Here is a 23,339-nt window from a genome sequence, read left to right on the forward strand (position 1 = left end):
TCGCTCCCCGTACATAAAAACATAAAGAAAATAAAAGAATATATAAATTCCTTGGTGTCTAGAGGTTTCTGTCCCCCCTGGGGGCAGATCGGCCTAATTATATGAGGCCGATCTGCCACCGGGGGGGCATAAAAGACCTAAAATTATTTTTCCCCCCCTGGGGAGCGCTCCTTGCCCAAGGGGCCGCTCCCCTTATGCGTAAGTATGATTAAAAAAAAATCCCTGGTGTCTAGTGGTTTCTGCCCCCCCTAATATTATTAGGCCGATTATTATTCTTAATATTAATATTAGGCCAATCTGCCTACAAATAATTTGGCCCCCCGTGGAGTGACCCTTGCCTAAGGGGTCGCTCCCCACACTCAATAATAAAAAATAAACAAAAAAGAAATCATCACTGGTGTCTAGGGGTTTTCTGTCCCACCAGGGGCAGATTATAGGCTGATCTGCCCCCGGGGGGCAGAAATGGCCTAAAAATAATATGGCCCCCTAGAGAGCGATCCTTGCCCAAGGTGCTGCTCCCTTTATTGAAAATACCTAAAAAAAAAATCCCTAGTGTCTGGTCTGCATTTCTGCTACCGGATCGCATCGGGCAGCAGAAATGGTTCGAGAGATATGAAAGAAAGGAAAGGTCTTTACTTTCCTTTCATGTCTCTCCCACCCCACCTCCTTTTGCATTTCTGTTCCGGGATCGCGCTAGAAGCATGCTTCCAGCACAATTCGAGGTAACCTCTGATGAGGTCAGCACGCGATTTGCTGGCTGATGTCATCAGACGTCACTGGGGAGGTCAGGGGTGAAAGGGGAAGCGATTCCGCTTCCATCCCCGACTTGGGGTGTGGGAGGGAGGCCCATGGGGTTAGCGCTAGCTCCCCCGTGGGCCGGGTGCAGGAAGAGCTGGTCTTGTCCCAGGCACACGGCAGGCTCGTCCTGGGCATAGGAGGGGTTAAAATTGGTTTTCCATGATTTGGTTTACTCCAACTTGGTTTCTCATGCTCGTTTTTCTATTTATTCACATTCAATAATCACCGCTATATATCATACTAACAATGCTCCAGGGTTGCAGGTTGCAAGCTTATTAACTAGGGAGGAAAACATTCTGATCTTTAAATCATTCAAGACAAGACCTACAGAGGTCTCACACTATCTGCAAAACACTTCTACGCTTAGCTCTTCCAGGAAACTCAACTTCCTGACCATGCATACAATCTGCATGACATAGAAGGAATCTCTACATGACATACCTTTGGAAATACTTGTGTAAAAAAAGCAGCTTCCCACCCAATTGACATGGAGTTTAAAGAAAGCATTCTCTCCACACACATAATAAACTCCAGGAACGACAGAATCATTACCATGCATATGATGTGTTTAACCCAGAACTTCAAACTTGAGAGGACATTGACTCAATCACATTCTTTGAAAATTATCAACATTTGTCTCTAGTAAAACATAACGTCCCTTGATGTCGCCAGTCTAAACTCCGTTCGGGTTGTATTCTATGTGTTCTGTATTTCTCCTCTACCTTTCCCCATATATTTTTCTTTGTATCTCCCACTTTTTGTCCTCTTCTCAGTTTCTGCTCTCCTATCCTCCAGGTCACCAATGAACTTCTTTTCAATCAGACTTACCAGACAAGTTAAGTTTTGTCTATGAGCACAGGCAGTATCAGGCGTAACTGGGGATCTGAAGAAGTGGCATACATAACCCATGTCCTTTGCATTAGAATGTGGATCAAAATGTTTACACTTTGGATAAAACCAAATCACAATTTGAGAAATAATATTCAAAATGGACTTGGTGATACAGAAAGCAAAGGATTATACAACATTGAATACCATAGATGAGGGGAATTTGGTGGTAGGCCATACCTTCCGACATGGATGCGAGTAACTGGGTGCATACACAGGAGTCCCTAGCTTGTATTAAACTAGTGTACTTATGCTACAGGATGAAGACAAAACATTTCCCTCTGGTACATCAACTATGCAATATCTTTAAATAAAAATTGAGCATATCTACGAGGTGTGAAACGGGGGAGTGGGCTTGTGGATGGACCTGATAAGACTAGTTTCTGCAGGGCAACTTAAAACTACTAGCAGACAAATCATAAATAGGATAATGACAATCAACACAATATCCACATAACTCTACGTTGGTTTTATAAAAGGCTCACCATTATTTCTATACAGCCAGACCCTACAAAAAGTACAGCTGGAAGCAAAAGAATGATTACTATTTCTCATTTGACTAATGCAAAGCTGCAAAACGGTGTCGTTTTGGACTAATATTTGATGCACAGTGGTATTTGTGAGTTATACTAATCTTCTTCTAAAATGTTAACCCTAGTCTTCCACAGGAGCCCTAGCTCTATGGAATTTCAGAATATAGTAAGTTAAGTTCCTAAGCACTTTCACTTGTAGTGACAATGATCAGAAAAACTGAAAATCAAGCAGTCTTCACTGTGGTAGCCTTATTAACGGTGGTCTGTTGTCACGGCCCCTTGTGCTTCCATGTATAAACAATTGGATTTCATTCACACAAATTACATCTGCTGAGTATCCCTGACTTGGCACGCTTCCTTTCTTTGATCTTCTAACTACTGACTGTGGTTCCTCACTGTCACTTTGCTTGCTTGACTCAGTCTCCTCACTGACATTTTGTGGAATGCATTCTTCTACTTGCTCCCAGTTTCTTACAACTACTTGGCCACAGTTCTCTTCTGTGGTCACCACTGGTCACATTGCTTGATCCTTTCTGTGGATTGGAACTGGCATTCATTGCTTCACTGGGTTGGTTCACTGTGGTTACTCTTAGCTCATTCACCACAGATTCATCACTTTCTTCGGCTTGACTTTGAGACACTCTTTGGCTTTGAGGTACTTGCTGACTTTGATATACTTGGGTGCACTCTTCTCCCCCCTCTGCTCCTTTCAGGCAGTCAGAAGCTAGATTCCACAAATCATTTGTTGTTGTTACCACTTCTTCACCACTGTGTCTTATTGTTGAGTATGGAATGCATGCACCTAGTTAGGCATACTGCCACACTTGAGTCCTGTCTTGGTGACCAGGATGACCTGAAAGGGGCTAAACCAGCAGAGTTCCAAGCACAATTTCCTGACAACAGAACCCAGTCTCCAGGACCAAGGTCATGAAACTGCTCTGGCTCGGACAGGCACTTGCTGCTTCAACATGGTGAGGAACAGAATGCACTACATCAGTCTGTCCTTTCCAGTAGTCGTGAATCTTATCATCTGAAATATTCAGAAGTGCATTGGCAGGCACCGCAGGCAGCCTCATGGCTCCCTCCATGAGGATCTCATGTAGCCAGAATCATGTCCTCAATACGGGGTGCTTCTGAGCCCCATTAACACTAGAGGTAAAGCATCCAGCCACTTAAGAGATGTAGATGCACACACTTTGGCAAGACAGGATTTCAGTGTCTCATTGATCTGTTAAACAATCCCTGCTGCTTAAGGCCAGTATCTCAATGTAGTCCCAGTTCCATCTAAAAGGCTACTTACAGCATTTTCAAGGCATCATTATTGAAATGAGTTCTACAGCATGACTCAAGAGAAACTGAGAATCCAAAATGATGATTAATTTACAAAGCAATAGTTTGGCTACAGTAAGACCGACTTTTATTTTAGTTGGGTATGCCTCTACCCAGCAGGAGGACATGCACACTAGTCAGTTATCACAAAGGGAGAGACAAAGGTATACCATTGCACATACTCCAGAAAATCCCATAAAAACACATAAAAGTGCAATGGTAGTAACTGTGATACCCCCTTAAGGCTCACAGTAAACCTTTGTTAAGAGTCAGGTAAATCTAGCTGCTTTCACCACTTAGGGCCTAACTAACCTAGAAGTGCCAGTTAGGTTGAATAAAGAAGACTCTCACTTGTTGTGGCATGCTTTATCATTGACAACATCATCCCACACTCATAAACTATGCTACCGGGTGGACTCTACCTCTGTAAGGTGGAGTTCTTGATAAAGGTTTTGCTGGATAAGGAAGGGATCCATATCAGCTAAAAAATGCCACTAGGTAAGCACAGAATTATGACTTTATTAAAAGAATTATGCCTTTATTAATAGGTACCTAAGGTGTATCTAAAAAACAGAAGAGGGATGGCGATTTGTGTCAAAGCCCCATACATCCATACTAGGCTAACATGTTTCTGCCCATTCTAGTGTTGACATCGGTCAGGGGCATTCATAAGGGTATGTGGAATCCCTGTCTCTTATGTTTATCCATTCTAAGTGGTTTGTGAGGTGCACAGTTGTTGTGAACAAAGTTCTTACATTGACAACCTATATAAGTTGTTTCCTGAGCTGAAGAAAATTAAATAAATATTTTATTTATATTACTTGATGAAACATTACATATTGGCACAATAGGTGACAATAGTCATGCAACCTGAGAATTTAAATTCACACAATGGTGCAAAGATGCCTGTGTCACACTACACACACAGGCAGAACACTCATGTAAGGTGGAAGTATGCCTTCACAAGTCATAACCACAGCTTACCCTAATGTCTGTGAATTTACTCTCTATAGTCATGCACTGGATATTTAGTGATAATTGAGTGGGAGAGGAATGGGCGAGATGGTTAAATTGACATACACCACCTCTTATGTGTCATTCATAGCTACACAATGTATTCAAATTATTAAAAGGTACTGCCCTTTCCTGAAGACCTCAACTTGAGAGAAAGCAAAACATGTGGCTCTAGGCAGCAGATCAGATGTATTAGAGGGTTTTATCCCTTTTGTGTCTATGGGGAAATGGTATAATACATTTGAGCCTAGAAGTATGTCTATTATTGGATAAGCTTTGGGGTTACCCATGGTAAATATCACAAACTGGAAGAGGGGAGAGAGAGAGAACTCCCATCGCTATTCGCAACATTCATGATATGAGTGTTACCCTGCACATAATAGATCACTAGGCCATGGTTGTGTCAATGATTAAGTTAGTTTTAAGGTTTTTCCATCATATATCATCATAAAAGACGGATAACCTTATTACACAGAAAACTTCCCTCATTGTTTACATCACTAATTGTAGATGTGTAAAATGATGACTGTACATAACAATGCTCTAACCAACACACAAAGTAACACACACATGCACGTTGATTGCGGCCTTATGACAGGACATCCAAGGTCATTGGTGGAGGAGGGAAAAATACACCCTCAAGTCAAGGCTTCCAGGTCAGATAAGCACATTTGTAAGAAAAAGGAACCGATCCCGTGAAGAGGACTACCTGCAGGAGACCCTACTTCATCCCCATGTAACCAGACACTCATTTGAAGCACGGGCTCTGCTAAAAGGAAGTAAGGGGACGTATGACAACACTGCCACAATGTTCCTATTGTGCGCCCTCCGGTTGGCCTTTTGGGAAATGTAGTTCCCACCGTGTCTGACCAGGAACGTCTAGAGGGGTGCAGAAACCCTGCCCCTTACAATAGGTAAAGTAAGTGTATTGGAAGCGTAGGATAGTTTTCTAAAATATTTATTATTGTTTACACCTCTAATGATTTATTTGCATTTCCAAAGTGTGAGTTAGACCGTAATTGTCTGACTTCCCAGTTTTTATATTACACAACCATATAGTAGCATAGATGCTTTCAAAAATAAAAAAAAGGTGAATAAGGAATATTTATTTTTATTGTTCGCACCTTGTGTGGTCCATTCCCATTTCCAAGGCATGTGTTGAATCATAGGTGGCTGAAATACAAGATCCTTTGCACTGTTGCACCTGAGGAGGCACAAAATCTTCATTATCTCCCTCCTGTTTTGTAGGTTGGTTATGCCCTAAGTAATGAAAGTGGCTAGGTTTACCTGACTCTTATCAACGGTTTACTGTGAGCCTTAGTCAGGTATCAGTTACTACAATCACACCTTTTTGTGGTTTTTGAAGATGACTACCACAACTAAAATGTATGAAGCCCATTACAAGCAGACGTCTCAATAAAGTTTAACTGCATGTGATTTAAAGTACCTCCTGATCTCCACAAATATCTTGGTATTACTGGTGTTCTCCTTTCTATGTTTAACTGTTGGCAAGTCATGCACCTATGGCAAAGGCTCTCAGCATTACCCTGAATTGTGGATTAAACCAGTTCTGTTTAAACAAGCCCATCATCACTTCCCACCCTATGTGCGCGGGACCATTAAAAGGTCATACCATGGTAGACAACAAGCTGTCTGGCAGAACAGGCTTGTCATCTCCAGAAACCCACATCTCGTCTTTCTTCTTGTAGCCTGCTCAGGCCGATCCCTGCTGCTTGCTCTCATGTTCCTAGCAGTCTCACTTCCAGACTCATTTGAATATTTCCCATTGAAGGCACATGACCCCTGAATGCAATGCTGGGTACCTTCATCAGCATGTCAGTTTCCAGCAGTAATTTCTGCTCCTTGCTATCCAATAGGCAATTTTAACACTTTGGGCAGTCTCATAAAATACCTCAGATTTCTTATTTGGGATGGAGAAGATGTCATAAACTCTCTCTCTGACCACAACTGCCAAAGTCATACACAACACCTAAGCCATACTGGTAACTCACAATTGGACTGAAGCTCATCAGGCTCTAGTAAGAGCTAACAATTCAGCCACATGGGCAGAGGTTACACCATGCTACCAGGAAGCATTTGCAAATAGCATAAGCAGCTGTCAAGTTTGCCATATCATCACTTAAACATGAATGGTCCACGAACAGTACGTATTGTGGCTCTGTAAGGGAGTCATATCTGATGTCAGGCCTTCATTTGGTGTACAACTCAATTATGTCAAGATAGGCATGGTCAACCTCCTCCCCATTTATTTCAGTTTCAGGTAATGGTAACAATGTAGCTGGGTTAAAATACTGTTTCAGCAAAATATTGTCTGCTGCCAATATGACTTGTTCATCTTTAGTGAGGTGACTATTGGTCATATGCTTTGTCTTAGTATGAGTCAAAAAGACTTCCACAGAGTGAGGTACAATTACAGTGAGAGGGTATCCCGTAATGATACCTTCACTTTTCTGAATGTTGACGCTAACTGCTGCCACCATCTTTTGGCAACCCGAGTTGAGTGAAAAGTAGACCACAGTACTTTTTGAATCAACAGGATTCAGTACCATGGGACAACATGGGGACCAAAATTTTATTAATCCTTCTTAAATCCTGCACTATTCTATAGTTGCCATTTTGTTTCTACAGGCACATGATCGGAGTCCAAGATCTCTTTCAAATTCCCCTTTTCTATCATAGACTCAATGACTGGGGTGATTTTAACCACTGTCTCTGGTGGAAGATTGTATTGGGTCATGTAGAGATAATCTGCATTTGGTTGACAGTTATTTGCACTGGCCCTACACCCTTTATGAGTCCAAAAGCCTTATCAATAAGTCTACGAATTCAGATATTACAGAATCTTTCAGATCAAGGGGCAAATTGTCTGTGGTTATTATGGGAAACAACCCAATGGCCATTTACTATTTGGTCAGTTTTAAAGCTACATCTTCTTTATGTGTCTGGAGCTCATCACCTTCCAGTGTACATTAGATCATAGAGTTGAGTTTGAAGAGACGATCCTTGCCCAATAGACTGACTAGGCTGAAGTCACACACCACAAACTGATTATCCTCCTCAAAGGGACCTATCATTACAGGAAATATACCAGACATGGCGTTTGCAGTCTGTTTGTTAGCAGTGCCTACAATCTTGATTTGTTTTCCCGAGAGAGGTTGGTTTGGAACTTCCACTGTCCATAAAATAGAATGGGTAGCACCGGTGTCAATCCAAAATTACACCTGGTGGACATTCACCTTACCACCCATAAAAATGTCACTTTGGTCTACATCCAGATAGTGCCAAAAATGCAATCTTCCTCTCAGGCACTCTCATCGTGACTGATCAGATTCATAGTCTCAGGAGATGTCAAAGGCTGGGGATTGTAGGAAACTGACATTATTTTTGAAGAAATGTGGATTGGCTCAAGGAGTTGGATTTGCATTAAACCGCACCATCTGGACTTGGGACATCCGCATCATTGGAGCTTGAGACATACTAGGGTCCTGAGGTCTGTGCACATCCATGCTTTGTAATGCTATTGGATCTTCACTTTACATTTGGCCATTAATTGATATTCCATTTGGATTAAACCGGCATTCCCTTTTCAAATGGCATAACTTGTTACAATAATGGCATGAGTTAGACCTCCTGAGAGTCACCACACCCTTTCCAGTATTTGAATTATTCAGCACACGAAGGCCTGCACCTTGCGGAACACCGTTCCCATTGTGCATCATCTGTCCTTCACCTTGAAACCCACTCTCTCCAATTTACCGCCACCATCATGATTATTTCCTGCATTGCCAATATACAGGCCATTTTGGAAACCTTTCTGTGCTAAATTTATCTGTGCCAACATGAACTTCTTCACTCTTTTCTACTTCATTTTCAATTCATCACTGCAATACTTCACATAACGAAGAATTTCATCCAAACCTTTGCTCTGCCAATATAACATTTTGTTCAATGGGGGGGTCTAATCTCTGGATGCAACCCAAGAGCAAACTGGGACACACAATTGCTCAAATTTCCTCTCTTTGGATTTTCAGCACGACTATGCTGTCTGAACACCTGAATAAGTTGCTCATAATAGGCACGCACTTCTTGAGTGTTTTGATTTATAGTCAAGCAATCAATCACTTTCTGTGGGACCGAAGTTTTAAAAAAATATTACCTGATCATACTTCAACATGACCTCAGGTGCATTTGTCTGAGGTACCCTTTAGGTGTTCCACATTTGGCCACTGTACCAACATTTTACATGCAGCCACTCAAATCACTAGGAACCATAATGTAGATAAAGAATTCAAATCTTCCCACAACACCTTTGAAATCTTCACAAACTGCTAAACTTGAGTGTTCCACTAATCAGGATTCTCTCTCAATTTCAGAAATTGGTTTGTAAATGTAGCAAGATCACCATGACTCCAGGACACATGGAAATACTCCCTCTCATGCACCTCTCTCAGCTGATAAGTTCCAATTTCCGAGTCACTCTGGTTCCTCCTTTACAGTGTACCCCTTAAATCCTCTGTGTTCTTCTTTCTCTTTTCTCTCCAAGCGCATGTATCCTTGATTTTCTCAAGATTAATCTATTTATGTAAAATGATCACTAACTCTTTTAGATCTACTTTTAATCCAGGAGTTCTCATGCTATATAGCATAGTGTTCTTTATGTGCATCCTAAAATTATTTTGCAACACCTGGCTCCTAGATAAGTTGACAATAAATTCAGCAGTTGTGTCTACCAGCAAGGCTTATGCTTCAATAGAATGTCTGGTAACTTCTTTGAACAGCAACAGAAGTTCCTCTTCATAGTATCCATCTATGTATCTCACATTCAAGTTTAGAGATAAACTGATCCAAGTCTGCATTTAGCCTGATAACATTAAGGGGTCTTTGGATGGCTTGCGCTATGGGGCTATCATTAGTCTCCTATGTGGTTCTACTTCTACTTGGTGTCCCCTTCGATTGAAGAAATCCAGTAAGCTAACACTTCACAGTGTAACTCCTTCTGACGCAATTACCAATGGCACCATAACACATACAACAACCAACCAATACCAGTGCGACAGTTAATGATGTAGCTTGCAGCACCTTGCACCGGCTCTCCCCCTTTCACAATTAGCTTCACGAAAGCAATATTTTACAAACGTGAAAATGAAAAAACAAATAAATCATCTGTTCCACTAAAGAGTTTCAAAATTAGCACTAACTCAGGGGGAGAAGTGGGAATAACACTTTCCAGACATTCTCACACACACTCAAGTGAATTCTTGACCAGTGAGAGATCACCTTAATTAGTGCAGTTTCTCCTCTGTGCCAAAGAATTCATCAATATCAATTATTATTAGTACACTCTCAAAAGACTAGTTTATTAGTTCCCTATTTCAAATGTGCTGCCTTAGGTACCTCACAGACTGACACCACAAGCCTTAACAGACAAATTAAATCACAATATACTTCATATCTATCCCAGTATCTTAGACTACGATGAGTCTGATCACCAACTTCACTTTCTTAACAACAAGGGCATATGCATTTACATAAACAAGCAATATACACAAAGCAGCACATTAATTCTCATGGCCAGCTTCACAGTATTCTTGATCTCAAAGGTGGACACCACACGGTGAGACACACAATGTCAGGATGGCCCTGTGAAACTTAAAAGCACACAATTAGCGATGCATAGCCCTTCCTATTATCACTCCTAGGACAATGCTGGAACACTGCGGATATTCTGAACAGGACCGTGGACTTCAGAGACATGGACTGGGCTTCAGCATGTTATAATTTTTTCTGTTGTATTTTCTAGCTCCCTACACTTCAGTGATAAACCATCCTTGTTTCATACCAATCGATACAGTACAATTTTCTATACATGCAGCCTATGGTGCAGTTGTTAGATAGATTCCACACCCGTTTTTTCAGGACCTTTAGATATCGGACAAAAGAGTATTCTGCAAGTTAACATCAGTGCAGCAAGTCAAGTTTCAGTCAAACTCATGTGGCTCCACAAGAAAGACAGAAAGGCTGGTTTCAAAAACAAGGGTTATTTACGAATTAGTAAGAGTTGCAGGTGTTATTCATTTAGTAATACATAGTCAGTTGAACATAAATTGCATGCAGTTAATCAATTTAACAGTATAAGAGCAAGAAGATGGTAACATAAATCGTTAAAGACTACAAAATGCAAAGCAGTATCAGTTCCATAAAGAAACTTTCCTAACTAAATAAAGCAGTATCAGTTCCATAAAGGAACTTCCATAACTAAACAAAGCATCTAAAGATGACACGGGTAAATACTAAGCAGAAGTTGTAAGTATGAAGTGAACCAAATTAAGGTTCAGGTTGAATAAGAGGCATATGAGTTCAGGATTCTACCTCACAAACTAGGACTATTAAATCTCAGCAGTGTTAGGGAAAGGTCAGGATAGGATCTCCATACAACTATTCTATGACACACAATTATTACATTGCATTCCATCTCCAGAACTTTTTCCCACCAACTTTTCTAAACTGAAACCAATCAGGTTGTGCCCTCTCCTTAGAACAGGTAATCCTCCTTGTTTCCATCATTGAACAAAAATGCTCACAGCTGCACCACCTTTGTTAGGACTTGCACTGACACACCCACACTTCTTGCTACACCCTCACAATATAGATCATCATGTATGAAGAACAATTAAACATGTCATGAATGTGTTTACAGCACAGCACTTCCCTGTAACTTGTGAGGAACACTACATTGCATGTTTGTTTATATTGATAAAAGCAAGTGTTGTTCCATTTGTGAACTGTGTGCCAAGTGGTTTATGGAGACATCAAATTCCTTCATGTGACTCATCACCAGCATGTGTCTGATGATTCATCACCAGAATTCCTTTATATGAATCACCAGAAGAGATTGATGACTCATCACCAGCATGTGTCTGATGACTCATCACCAGTCTATAAATAGAACTGCCAAGGTGTTTCCTGTCATTGGCTTTGAGTCTTCCTTCACTTGCAGGTGTTCCCGGTTCAGATGGAGTTTCCATGATTCTTTCTGGAGTTGTCATTTCAGTGTGAGGCTTCATCGCAGCTTCCCTCTCTGGACCGGATTACTTTTACAGCAGCTGGAGAATTTACAAACAGTATTCTATCTCCCTCAAATAATCTAAAACATTCCAGCAGAAGTTGGTTTGTGAGTAATCCCCCTCTCGTTCCCCTGTTTTCAACCTTCTTGGGGTTAGTGATCTTTTGGTGCATTGTGAAAAAAATTCATCGATGCTGAGAAAACCGTGATACAAGACTATTTTCCAAAGACAGCTTGAGAAGTATTTTTGAAGGCAGCATTGAAGTTAAGTGTTGTGAACTCTTGAAAGCATCGCTCGATATCTATGCAAAATTAGGTGGCTATTCTGATTATTTTTGGAGGTTGTCTACTGTGTGAAAATGAATAACAAAAGACAAATTCATATGTTTACTTTTATAAAGAATTTGTTGTGAGTTACAAAAGCGTGTTTAATAGTTGAGCATTCAAGTGCTAATAATTATTGTGATTTTGCTGAAAGGCTCGGTGATTGCTCTATCAAATGATAATAATTATTGTTATGTTGTTGAAAGGCTCTGTGATATTTGTAGTTCTGTTGTTTTTGATTTGTTTTTGGTCTTAGAAATTCCTGCACCAAACCCTGAGGCAACTGTCTTAGAACAACAGTGACGCTCCTTTGTGAACCAGTGTTTTTGTTTCTCTTCCGTTCCCAAATCCCTGTTCCCGATCCCTTTCCCCCAGAGACTATTCGCTTGTTCCATGTTGAGTTCAGATACGAGAGGATAGTGGTTAGGGGTGAGGGTTTTAGTCTCTTCGCTCCAGCGGAACCTGGAATTCAGGTGAGTGGACTTGGTCTTGTCAACCTTGGATGCATCATTGATCTAGACTGCATGGTACAGGGGGACCTTTCTCACCCCCCAAACATGGTGTAAATCCCAACAACGTCCAGGTAACCCTATCATTCTGAAAGCAAAACATTTAGCCAATTTTCTCACTAAAGTAGGTTATCTTGCTCGTGCAGCGAGAAGGAAAATGTGAAAGCACATTTCAAAATGAAAATTATATGTAATACTGAAAGGCTTTTGAGCAGCTGAGACCTACTCACAGTTAAGCAAGTGTTAAGAGTGCACATTTGGTCAACGTAAATATACTACAGTCTAAAAGATATTTTGTCAATCACACAAAGTGTGACTTCTTTATATGTTTTTATTTACAGAGTAACAAACGGATTAACACATGATTAATACAGATTAAAAAACATAGGGGATAATTATGATCCTGCCAGTCACTAGACCGCCAGGGTCACAGTCGCGGTCAGACAGCCGTCAAAGTGGCGGTCCGGCTGTGACATTATGACCATGGTGGAGCCGCCACATTCAAACCACTGACACTGCCAGGCTGCCATTAGCCTGCAGCCAGGTGTCCCGGCGGTTGTAATCTGCCAGGGCAGCACTGCAAGCAGCGCTCCCTTGGGGATTACAAGTCCCCATCCGCCAGCCTGTCCATGGTGGTAAACACCTCTATGGAAAGGCTGGCGGAATGGGGGACTCGGGGTCCCCTGGGGGCCCATGCACTTGGCATGAGCAGTGCAGGGGCCCCCATGCACAGCCCCATTGTGCATTCCAATGCCCGAATTAGGGCCAGTGGAATGTGCGATGGTTGTTATTGCACCCGCTGTACTGCCACATTACCGCTGGCTCCATTAGGAGCCGGCTGCAATGATCAGGCCTTGTTCCCCGCCAGCCCAGCGGGGAAGCCATAATAGGGCCGGCGAGATTCAGGCCACACAGGAGGCCTGATGGCAGGATGGCATTGGCAGGTGGCCTCCGCAGCCCACCAATGTCATAATGAGGGCCATATTTTTTTGTTTCTCAAACCCAAACATTCCTAGCCTCATGCACACTCACAATCAATCCAGTATCATTTCAAGCATATACCACAAGACATTTGTTATTAAAAAAAGCACAAAAGTTATAGATGTGTGGTAGCTTTTTGAAGTTGTTCAATGGCAGGCACTGATGAATATAAAGTCATTGAGGTGTAAGCAAGCCAGATGCAAATTTTAAGATAGGTAAAAATATATGTTTGGAAAAAGCAGAGAACTTATCAAACAATCTACTAAAAATTAAGCATTCAAAAACCTTTAATATCCATGTTACCTGTTAAAAGAAATGTGAGAAACTCGGCACTCAAGAAAGGGCTGCAAAGAATTGCTTCACAGCATTTCGAAATCTCCAATACTGACTTCCTTCACATATTAATTTACTAATTTATCATTTGGTTCTGACAAATCTGATTTCCAGATGTGTTATACAGTGTGCCAGATGCACAAGAAAAGTAGTCAGGTGATTTACAAAGCTAAGCTGGTTTTCAAATGGGAAGGTGTTATTCGCAATCTGCTGTTGCTGCGGATATTTCTGTGTTAGAGCTACACGTTTAGCTGCAGGTAGGGCCAGTGCTACCGGATCAAGATATAAATTGTTCTGTGTTGGTTTATGAAGAGAAGAGCATAAGATATATAAATACATATATTATAATATACATTATGCTATATATAATATATATAAATATAAATATATATACAGTGATGTAGTAACTTTCACTTGCATTGTGGACAGGTGCTAACCTTTTCAAAATGTCACATTACACTAATTTATACCCAATACTTTTCACGGTATACTCATTTAATGAGGATTATTTAAGAATGTAATAGTGTGTGTCATTTGGGTCCAGTTGTTGTTGCAGAGAGGTTTCCTGGATAACAACTAAACATATTGTTTTGCCCAAGCAATTCAATGTTCTCATAGTTATCTGGGTGATTCTTGTACTGTTGAACACCATGTCGGTGCTATCTTAAAGTATCTAGATAAAGGGAATGCTGCAAAGTTTCGGATTACAGAGTCCATTACACTAGTACAATCAACTATCTATAACTACAAGATTTTCATACTGACAAATTTGAAAATGGAATGTCTTGTATACATACATCAAATGTACAATGGCAACCAAGTTATTTTGAAATGCTTGATCCGCCCTAATGCTCCATTCATTAAAGAAGTTGAAAAACATATTATTGGCTTTGTTTGTTTTGAAGAGGTTTACAGTTCAGAAACAGTGCATTACAAAATGAGTAAAGCAGTTCTGCATCTTTCAATAGTTATTATAGATCATGTGGATTTCCTTTCTAGGTCTGAGATGGAGATAGCTATAGCTGTCTCACCAAAAATGATGTAATATAAAAAAATAATATTATACAATATTCCACACAGATAAAGGCCCTTGGACAAGCCCTCTTCTGCTAATGGCTACTTAGAATGGAAAAACAGCACTGCTTTCTAATTTCAGCACTGAGACAAACAACATGTCAATTACTATGTTAATCAATGGGCTTATGCCCAAGTTAAGATGGCTATTTGTTTCACACTTCTTATCATATTAGCTAGTGTGGAGGAAAGTAACATATGAACAACTTTGCTTTCTGAGCAAGTTAGTGCTGCTTAGTATACTATGACCCTATTTACCATTTTGCCGTTTTGGTTCTCTGAAGCATACCCACAGTATTGTCCAAGGCAGGCATACTGTTGCAGTCCTTTTTGGTTTACAAACTGGAAACCTTTACCCCCCCAAAAAATGATTCCAAAAGAGAATGATGACCTTTAACTACATGTGGTTGTATTTCATTATTCTGAATGGTTGCTTGTATCTCCAGACTTCTATGTGCTGCTGATTACGAATATTCATATTTCGAGCACACTCCTTAAGATGGTGCCCGCGCTTACTTTCTGGCTATTGTAGCACTAACTCAGAAGCAGAAGAGGTTCAGTACTGCTTTAAAACAGAATGGGATCCTATGCTGGCTTTCTCAGAGATACGCGATGAGCTTATTGCCTGTACATTATCCAAACAATATCAATCATTTAACCATGATACTTTCTGAGCGATTTGTCATGGTTCATTTCAACACAAAATTAATATGCCCGCTGAATTACTAACTTATCAATGTTTAGAGATGCTTATAGCTGTGAATAGAATAATCTTTTATTAAACATGCAATCAGGGGTGGCTCCTCTGTTAGGGCGGAGTAGCATTGCCCCTCCCCCACCAGCAGCGGCAGCTGCAAAACCTTTAACAGAAAACAATAATAAACTTTGTTTATTATCGTTTGCTATTAAAGGGGCGGGACCACGGGGTGATGAGCAGTGAAGGGGAGTGCATAGTACTCCCCCTCGCTGTCCATGCATGTTTAGCTGGTCGTCTCATGCTGGCCAAACACACATGTGCAGTAGGCTCTCTCTAGGCCAGCAACACAGTTGCCAGGCTGGAGAGAGCCTGGGCCCTCTCAGCCAATTCTGACGCTGCTCTGAGCAGTGTCAGGATTGGTGGCAGGGCAGGCTGGGAGCCTGTGACTGTAGCCAGCAGAGAAACAGCGGAAGGAGCAGTGCAGTGTGGCGAGGAAGGTAAGTGTAATTTTTTTTTTAATTACCTCCTCACACCCCCGACCCCTGCACACAGCCCCGACCCTTCAGCGCCCCGCGAGCCGGTCCAGCATGCAATCCCATACGAATCAAAGTAGTGAGTTGTTGTTTGTTCGTGTGGTGTTCATGTGTTTGCTTGCATTTGTATTCTGTCTTTTTCACCCTTCTTGCTCTCCTTTTAGCTTTATTTTGCCCCGGAAGAAATCTATGAGCGACACAGACCAACCTCATCTGATGTTCACACAGTGAATCAGATATTTTCTTCCAGAATAGGATTCTCAACTTTCTTTCACACTGTACAGTTAAATACATGTTAAACCTAGGCTGAAAAACAGGGAAAAAGTGAAAGAAAATTCCCTTGGCTTTTCTATAAAAGTATGCACACTGTGGTGTAACTGGATGTGTAGTGCAACTAAGGCTTTCTGGTGTTTTATCAAATTTGCCTTAAATATCACTGTCTAATCTCGAAAACATGAGTAAAGTTCACACTACTTATTAACGTTTTATGCATGCTTAATGAAGGGCAATATGTAGGGAATTGCTCTGGTCGTTAATTGTCAGAATTCTAAATCCTTAAAGCAATGTGTAAACATAGTTGAACAAACTGAAATCGAAGGGTGTGTGGTTCCAATGGTTAATTCTGAACAACATAGAGCTAGAGATGCAGTGAAGATTACTTCTCACTGCTCCCAATCACATTCATGGCTGAGCTACTTGCTTCAAATCTTTGGAAAAATAAGTGGCTCCTTTAATCCCATATGGGAGAGCTGGCAAAGTGATGAAAGTTCAGCTAAAGTTTGAAAAAAAACAAAGAAGAAGCATTCTGCTTAAGCCTAAAGAAAGAACTAAGGCAGTGGTTCTTAACCTTTTAACTTCTGTGGACCCCCACTTAATCATTCCTGGAATCCAGGACCCCCCCAGTCATTATTGGAAACCAGGGACCCCCCACTGACCTATTACTGGAGTTGGAAACCCTGACTTAAGCATCTTTGATGATTTGAACAACAGAAAAATATATGTAAAATACAGAAATAGGCATTAATCAAACAAAGACAACAAAGACACAGATGATTAAATATTTTATTTCATTCACAAATAGAAACAAAATCTACATTTTTATTTTTAAAGGGAAGGTTGTAGCTTTTCTAAATTCAATTGAAAATACTCAACGTCCATACTACATTATTTTTGGTGTACTTGCACTACACTCACATATTAATCTGAGAATACTAACTTAATTTTTAGCCTCCAATTTCACATTCCTTCACATTTACAGAACATTTTAAAATTTTCAAACTGACCTTTCGATTCTTTATTTATTTATGCTTTAATAATCTGTTAGTATTATTTAATCGTCTAAACAGTGATGGACCCTTTGAGTAGGCTTCGTGGACCCCAAGGGTCCCCAGACTCCCAGTTAAAAAACACTGAACTAAGGCATACCTGATAGGGGTAAGGTTTCTAACCAATAGTGACAAACATATTTTATTTAAATGGTGTACGCTTTGTGCTATATATTTATCTCTCTGTATAACTCTACCTGTGTGAAGGTGTTTTCATTAAATAAAGTTTTGTAATTAACATGTAGAATAAACATGTAGTCCTTAATATGAAAATCAGTACTCAAACACAGATTTTCACAGAAAGCTTCCATAGTCACATGTATTTATCTAAAGTCAATGACCAATGCATTTTTCTGTCTTTCCTTTACCCTGACCGAGGTCAGGAATTGAAGATATAAACCTTCAATGACACAAGTGAGATTTTGAGACAATAGTATTAACCCCTTCGCTGCCAGGCCTTTTCCCCCTCCTGTGCCAGGCCTTTTTTTACCTATTTGGGTCAGTTCGCGCTTAGGCCCTCATAACTTTTTGTCTACATAAGCTAACCAAGCCAAATTTGCGTCCTTTTTTTCCAACATCCTAGGGATTCTAGAGGTACCCAGACTTTGTGGGTTCCCTTGAAGGAGGCCAAGAAATTGGCCAAAATACAGTGAAAATGTCATTTTTTAAAAAAAATTTGGAAAAAATGGCTGCAGAAAAAGGCTTGTGGTTTTTCCCCTGAAAATGGCATCAACAAAGGGTTTGCGGTGCTAAACTCAGCAGCTTCCCAGCTTTCAGGAACAGGCAGACTTGAATCAGAAAACCCAATTTTTCAACACAATTTTGGCATTTTACTGGGACATTCCCCATTTTTGCAGTTTTTTGTGCTTTCAGCCTCCTTCCAGTCAGTGACAGAAATGGGCATGAAACCAATGCTGGATCCCAGAAACCTAAACATTTCAGAAAAGTAGACAAAATTCTGAATTCAGCAAGGGGTCATTTGTATAGATCCTACAAGGGATTCCTACAGAAAATAACAACTGAAAAAGAAAAATATTGAAATTGAGGTGAAAAAAACATAAATGTTTCTCTACGTTTTACTCTGTAACTTTTCCCTGCAATGTCAGATTATCGAAAGCAATATACCGTTACGTCTGCTGGACTCCTCTGGTTGCGGGGATACATAGGACTTGTAGGTTCATCAAGAACCCAAGGAACCCAGAGCCAATAAATGAGCTGCACCCTGACGTGCGTTTTCATTCTATACCGGGTATAAAGCAATTCATTTGCTGAAATATACAGAGTCAAAAATTGCTATCAAGAAAACCTTTGTATTTCCAAAAAGGGCACAAGATAAGGTGTTGAGGAGCAGTGGTTATTTGCACATATCTGAATTCCGGGGTGACCAAACTAGCATGTGAATTACAGGGCATTTCTCAAATAGATGTCTTTTTTACACACTCTCCTATATTTGGAAGGAAAAAATGTAGAGAAAGAAAAGGGGCAATAGCACTTGTTTTGCTAATCTATGTTCCCCCAAGTCTCCCGATAAAAATGATACCTCACTTGTGTGGGTAGGCCTAGCACCCGCGACAGGAAACGCCCCAAAGCGCAACGTGGACACATCCAAAATTTTGGGAGAAAACTGAGGTGTTTTTTTGCAAAGTGCCTACCTGTAGATTTTGGCCTCTAGCTCAGCCGGCACCTAGGAAAACCTACCAAACCTGTGCATTTCTGAAAACTAGAGACCTAGGGGAATCCAAGGAGGGGTGACTTGCGGGGCTCGGACCAGGTTCTGTTACCCAGAATCCTTTGCAAACCTCAAAATTTGGCTAAAAAAACACATGTCCCTCACATTTCTGTGGCAGAAAGTTCTGGAATCTGAGAGGAGCTACAAATTTCCTTCCACCCAGCGTTCCCCCAAGTCTCCCGATAAAAATGATACCTCACTTTCGTGGGTAGGCCTAGCGCCGGCGACAGGAAACACCCCAAAGCGCAACGTGGACACATCCTAAATTTTGGGGAAAAACAGAGGTGTTTTTTGAGAAGTGCCTACCTGTAGATTTTGGCCTCTAGCTCAGCCGGCACCTAGGGAAACCTACCAAACCTGTGCATTTCTGAAAACTAGAGACCTAGGGGAATCCAAGGAGGGGTGACTTGTGGGGCTCGGACCAGGTTCTGTTACCCAGAATCCTTTGCAAACCTCAAAGTTTGGCTAAAAAAACACATGTCCCTCACATTTCTGTGGCAGAAAGTTCTGGAATCTGAGAGGAGCTACAAATTTCCTTCCACCCAGCGTTCCCCCAAGTCTCCCGATAAAAATGATACCTCACTTGCGTGGGTAGGCCTAGCGCCGGCGACAGGAAACAGCCCAAAGCGCAACGTGGACACATCCTAAATTTTGGTAAAAAACAGAGGTGTTTTTTGCGAAGTGCATACCTGTAGATTTTGGCCTCTAGCTCAGCCGGCACCTAGGGAAACCTACCAAACCTGTGCATTTCTGAAAACTAGAGACCTAGGGGAATCCAAGGAGGGGTGACTTGCGGGGCTCGGACCAGGTTCTGTTACCCAGAATCCTTTGCAAACCTCAAAATGTGGCTAAAAAAACACATGTCCCTCACATTTCTGTGGCAGAAAGTTCTGGAATCTGAGAGGAGCTACGAATTTCCTTCCACCCAGCGTTCCCCCAAGTCTCCCGATAAAAATGATACCTCACTTGCGTGGGTAGGCCTAGCGCCGGCGACAGGAAACACACCAAAGCGCAACGTGGACACATCCTAAATTTTGGGAAAAAACAGAGGTGTTTTTTGCGAAGTGCCTACCTGTAGATTTTGGCCTCTAGCTCAGCCGGCACCTAGGGAAACCTAGCAAACCTGTGCATTTCTGAAAACTAGAGACCTAGGGGAATCCAACGAGGGGTGACTTGCGGGGCTCGGACCAGGTTCTGTTTCCCAGAATCCTTTGCAAACCTCAAAATTTGGCTAAAAAAACACATGTCCCTCACATTTCTGTGGCAGAAAGTTCTGGAATCTGAGAGGAGCCACAAATTTCCTTCCACCCAGCGTTCCCCCAAGTGTCCCGATAAAAATGATACCTCACTTGAGTGGGTAGGCCTAGCGCCGGCGACAGGAAACACCCCAAAGTGCAACGTGGACACATCCTAAATTTTGGGAAAAAACAGAGGTGTTTTTTGTGAAGTGCCTACCTGTAGATTTTGGCCTCTAGCTCAGCCGGCACCTAGGGAAACCTACCAAACCTGTGCATTTCTGAAAACTAGAGACCTAGGGGAATCCAAGGAGGGGTGTCTTGCGGGGCTCGGACCAGGTTCTGTTACCCAGAATCCTTTGCAAACCTCAAAATTTGGCTAAAAAAACACGTCCCTCACATTTCTGTGGCAGAAAGTTCTGGAATCTGAGAGGAGCTACAAATTTCCTTCCACCCAGCGTTCCCCCAAGTCTCCCGATAAAAATGATACCTCACTTGCGTGGGTAGGCCTAGCGCCGGCGACAGGAAACACCCCAAAGCGCAACGTGGACACATCCTCAATTTTGGGAAAAAACAGAGGTGTTTTTTGCGAAGTGCCTACCTGTAGATTTTGGCCTCTAGCTCAGCCGGCACCTAGGGAAACCTACCAAACCTGTGCATTTCTGAAAACTAGAGACCTAGGGGAATCCAAGGAGGGCTGACTTGCGGGGCTCGGACCAGGTTCTGTTACCCAGAATCCTTTGCAAACCTCAAAATTTCTCTAAAAAAACACATGTTCCTCACATTTCTGTGGCAGAAAGTTCTGGAATCTGAGAGGAGCCACAAATTTCCTTCCACCCAGCGTTTCCCCAAGTCTCCCGATAAAAATGATACCTCACTTGTGTGGGTAGGACTAGCGCCCACGAAAGGAAAGGGCCCAAAACACAACGTGGACACATCACATTTTTTTATATAAAAAGCAGTGCCTACCTGTGGATTTTGGCCTGTAGCTCAGCCGGCACCTGAGGAAACCTAGCAAACCAGTGCATTTTTGAAAACTAGAAACCCAGGGGAATCCAAGATGGGGTGACTTGCGGGGCTCTGACCAGGTTATGTTACCCAGAATCCTTGGCAAACATCAAAATTTGGCCCAAAAAACACTTTTTCCTCTAATTTCGGTGACAGAAAGTTCTGGAATCTGAGAGGAGCCACAAATTTCCTTCCAGACAGCGTTTCCCTAAGTCTCTCGATAAAAATGGTACCTCACTTCTGTGGGTAGGCCTAGCGCCCACAAAAGGAAACGGCCCAAAACACAACGTGGACACAACATATTTTTTCACTGAAAACAGAGGTGTTTTTTGCAAGGTGCCTACCTGTGGTGTTTGGCCTGTAGCTCAGCCGGCCCCAGGGGGGGGGCAGAAATGGCCTAAAATAAATTTGCCCCCCAACCCCCACCCCTCCCCCCGGGAGCGACCCTTGCGTGACATTGGCGCCAAAAAACAAATCCCCGGTGCCTAGTGGTTTCTGCCCCCTTGGGGGCAGATTGACCTAAAATTGGCCAATCTGCCCCCAGGGGGGCAGAAATGGTCTAAATACAATTTACCCCCCCAGGGGAGCGACCCTTGCCTGATGGGTCGCTCCCCATCTCTAAAAAAAGAAAAAAAAAAAAAAAACACAAAAAAAAAAATTGCCCTGGCGCCTAGAGGGTTCTGCCCCCCCCTTGGGGCAGTTCGGCCTAATAATAGGGGGGCAGAAATGGCCTAAAATAAATTTACCCCCCCAACCCCCACCCCCCCCGGGAGCGACCCTTGCCTAAGGGGTCGCTCCCTTTGCATGAAATTCACGCAAAGAAAAAATTCCCTGGTGTCTAGTGGTTTCTACCCCCCTTGGGGGCAGATTGGCCTCATCAAAATAGGCCAATCTGCCCCCAAGGGGGGCAGAAATGGCCAAAATATAATTTTCCCCCAAGGGGAGCGACCCTTGCCTAAGGGATCGCTCCCCACCAAAAAAAAAAGAAATGAAACATAAAAAATAAAAAAATAAAAAAATGGTCCCTCGTGCCTAGAGGTTTCTGCCCCCAGGGGGGGCAGAAAAGGCCTTCTCAAAAAAATGCCCCCCCTGGGAGCGACCCTTACCCAAGGGGTCGCTCCCTTTTGTGTGTTTCAATAAAAAAAAAAAAAATCCCTGGTGTCTAGTGGGGTTTCAAAAGCCGGATTGCAAGCAATACGGCTTTTGAAACCCTCGGAGGGACTTCAAAGGGAAGGAAATACTTTTCCTTCCCTTTGAAGCCCCTTCGGGCCTCCCAAGTGATTGAAAAAGAAATGCAAAAGCATTTCTTTTTCAATCGCGCTGGAAGCAGAGCTTCCAGCGCGACTAGGGAGGCCCCTGTGACAAATCAGCGCGCGCTCGCGCGCTGATGTCACAGGGGTGGGGTGGGGGGGGTCGGGGGTGGAAGGGGAAGGTCTTCCCCTTCCATCCCGACTTGGGGGGGGGAAGGGGGGTGCACGGGGGGCGCGCTACCGCGCCCCCAAGTTCCCCTGTGCCTAGGACGAGATGATCTCGTCCAAGGCACAGGGGAACTGTAGCCTTGGACGAGATCATCTCGTCCAAGGCACAGAAGTGGTTAATGGAGTATTATACTTTATCTTCCTCACTCTCATACCTTTTGTAGTATTAAATAATGTATTCAAAGATTAGTTTAATTTCCATAAAACTTTTCTTTATGAATATGCTTTGGCAATAAAAGTGTATGGGAAAGGGAATGACTTCATTAAGTAAGATGAGATGATGAACTGCAGTACAATTTGTCGCACTTGCTGACATGAAAAATTAATAAAATTGTGTGTTCCTAGAGTAGTGCCAGACTCTTTCTGTAGATTTTCCTGGAAGACTCTTCTTATACTCTCTTTTGAGACTCTCTTCAGATACATTCTGACTGAGACACTTTGTTGGCACTTCTCAGTTTCACACTGAG

Source organism: Pleurodeles waltl, chromosome 1_1 (genome assembly GCF_031143425.1).
Source record: "Pleurodeles waltl isolate 20211129_DDA chromosome 1_1, aPleWal1.hap1.20221129, whole genome shotgun sequence".
Lineage (NCBI taxonomy): Eukaryota > Metazoa > Chordata > Amphibia > Caudata > Salamandridae > Pleurodeles > Pleurodeles waltl.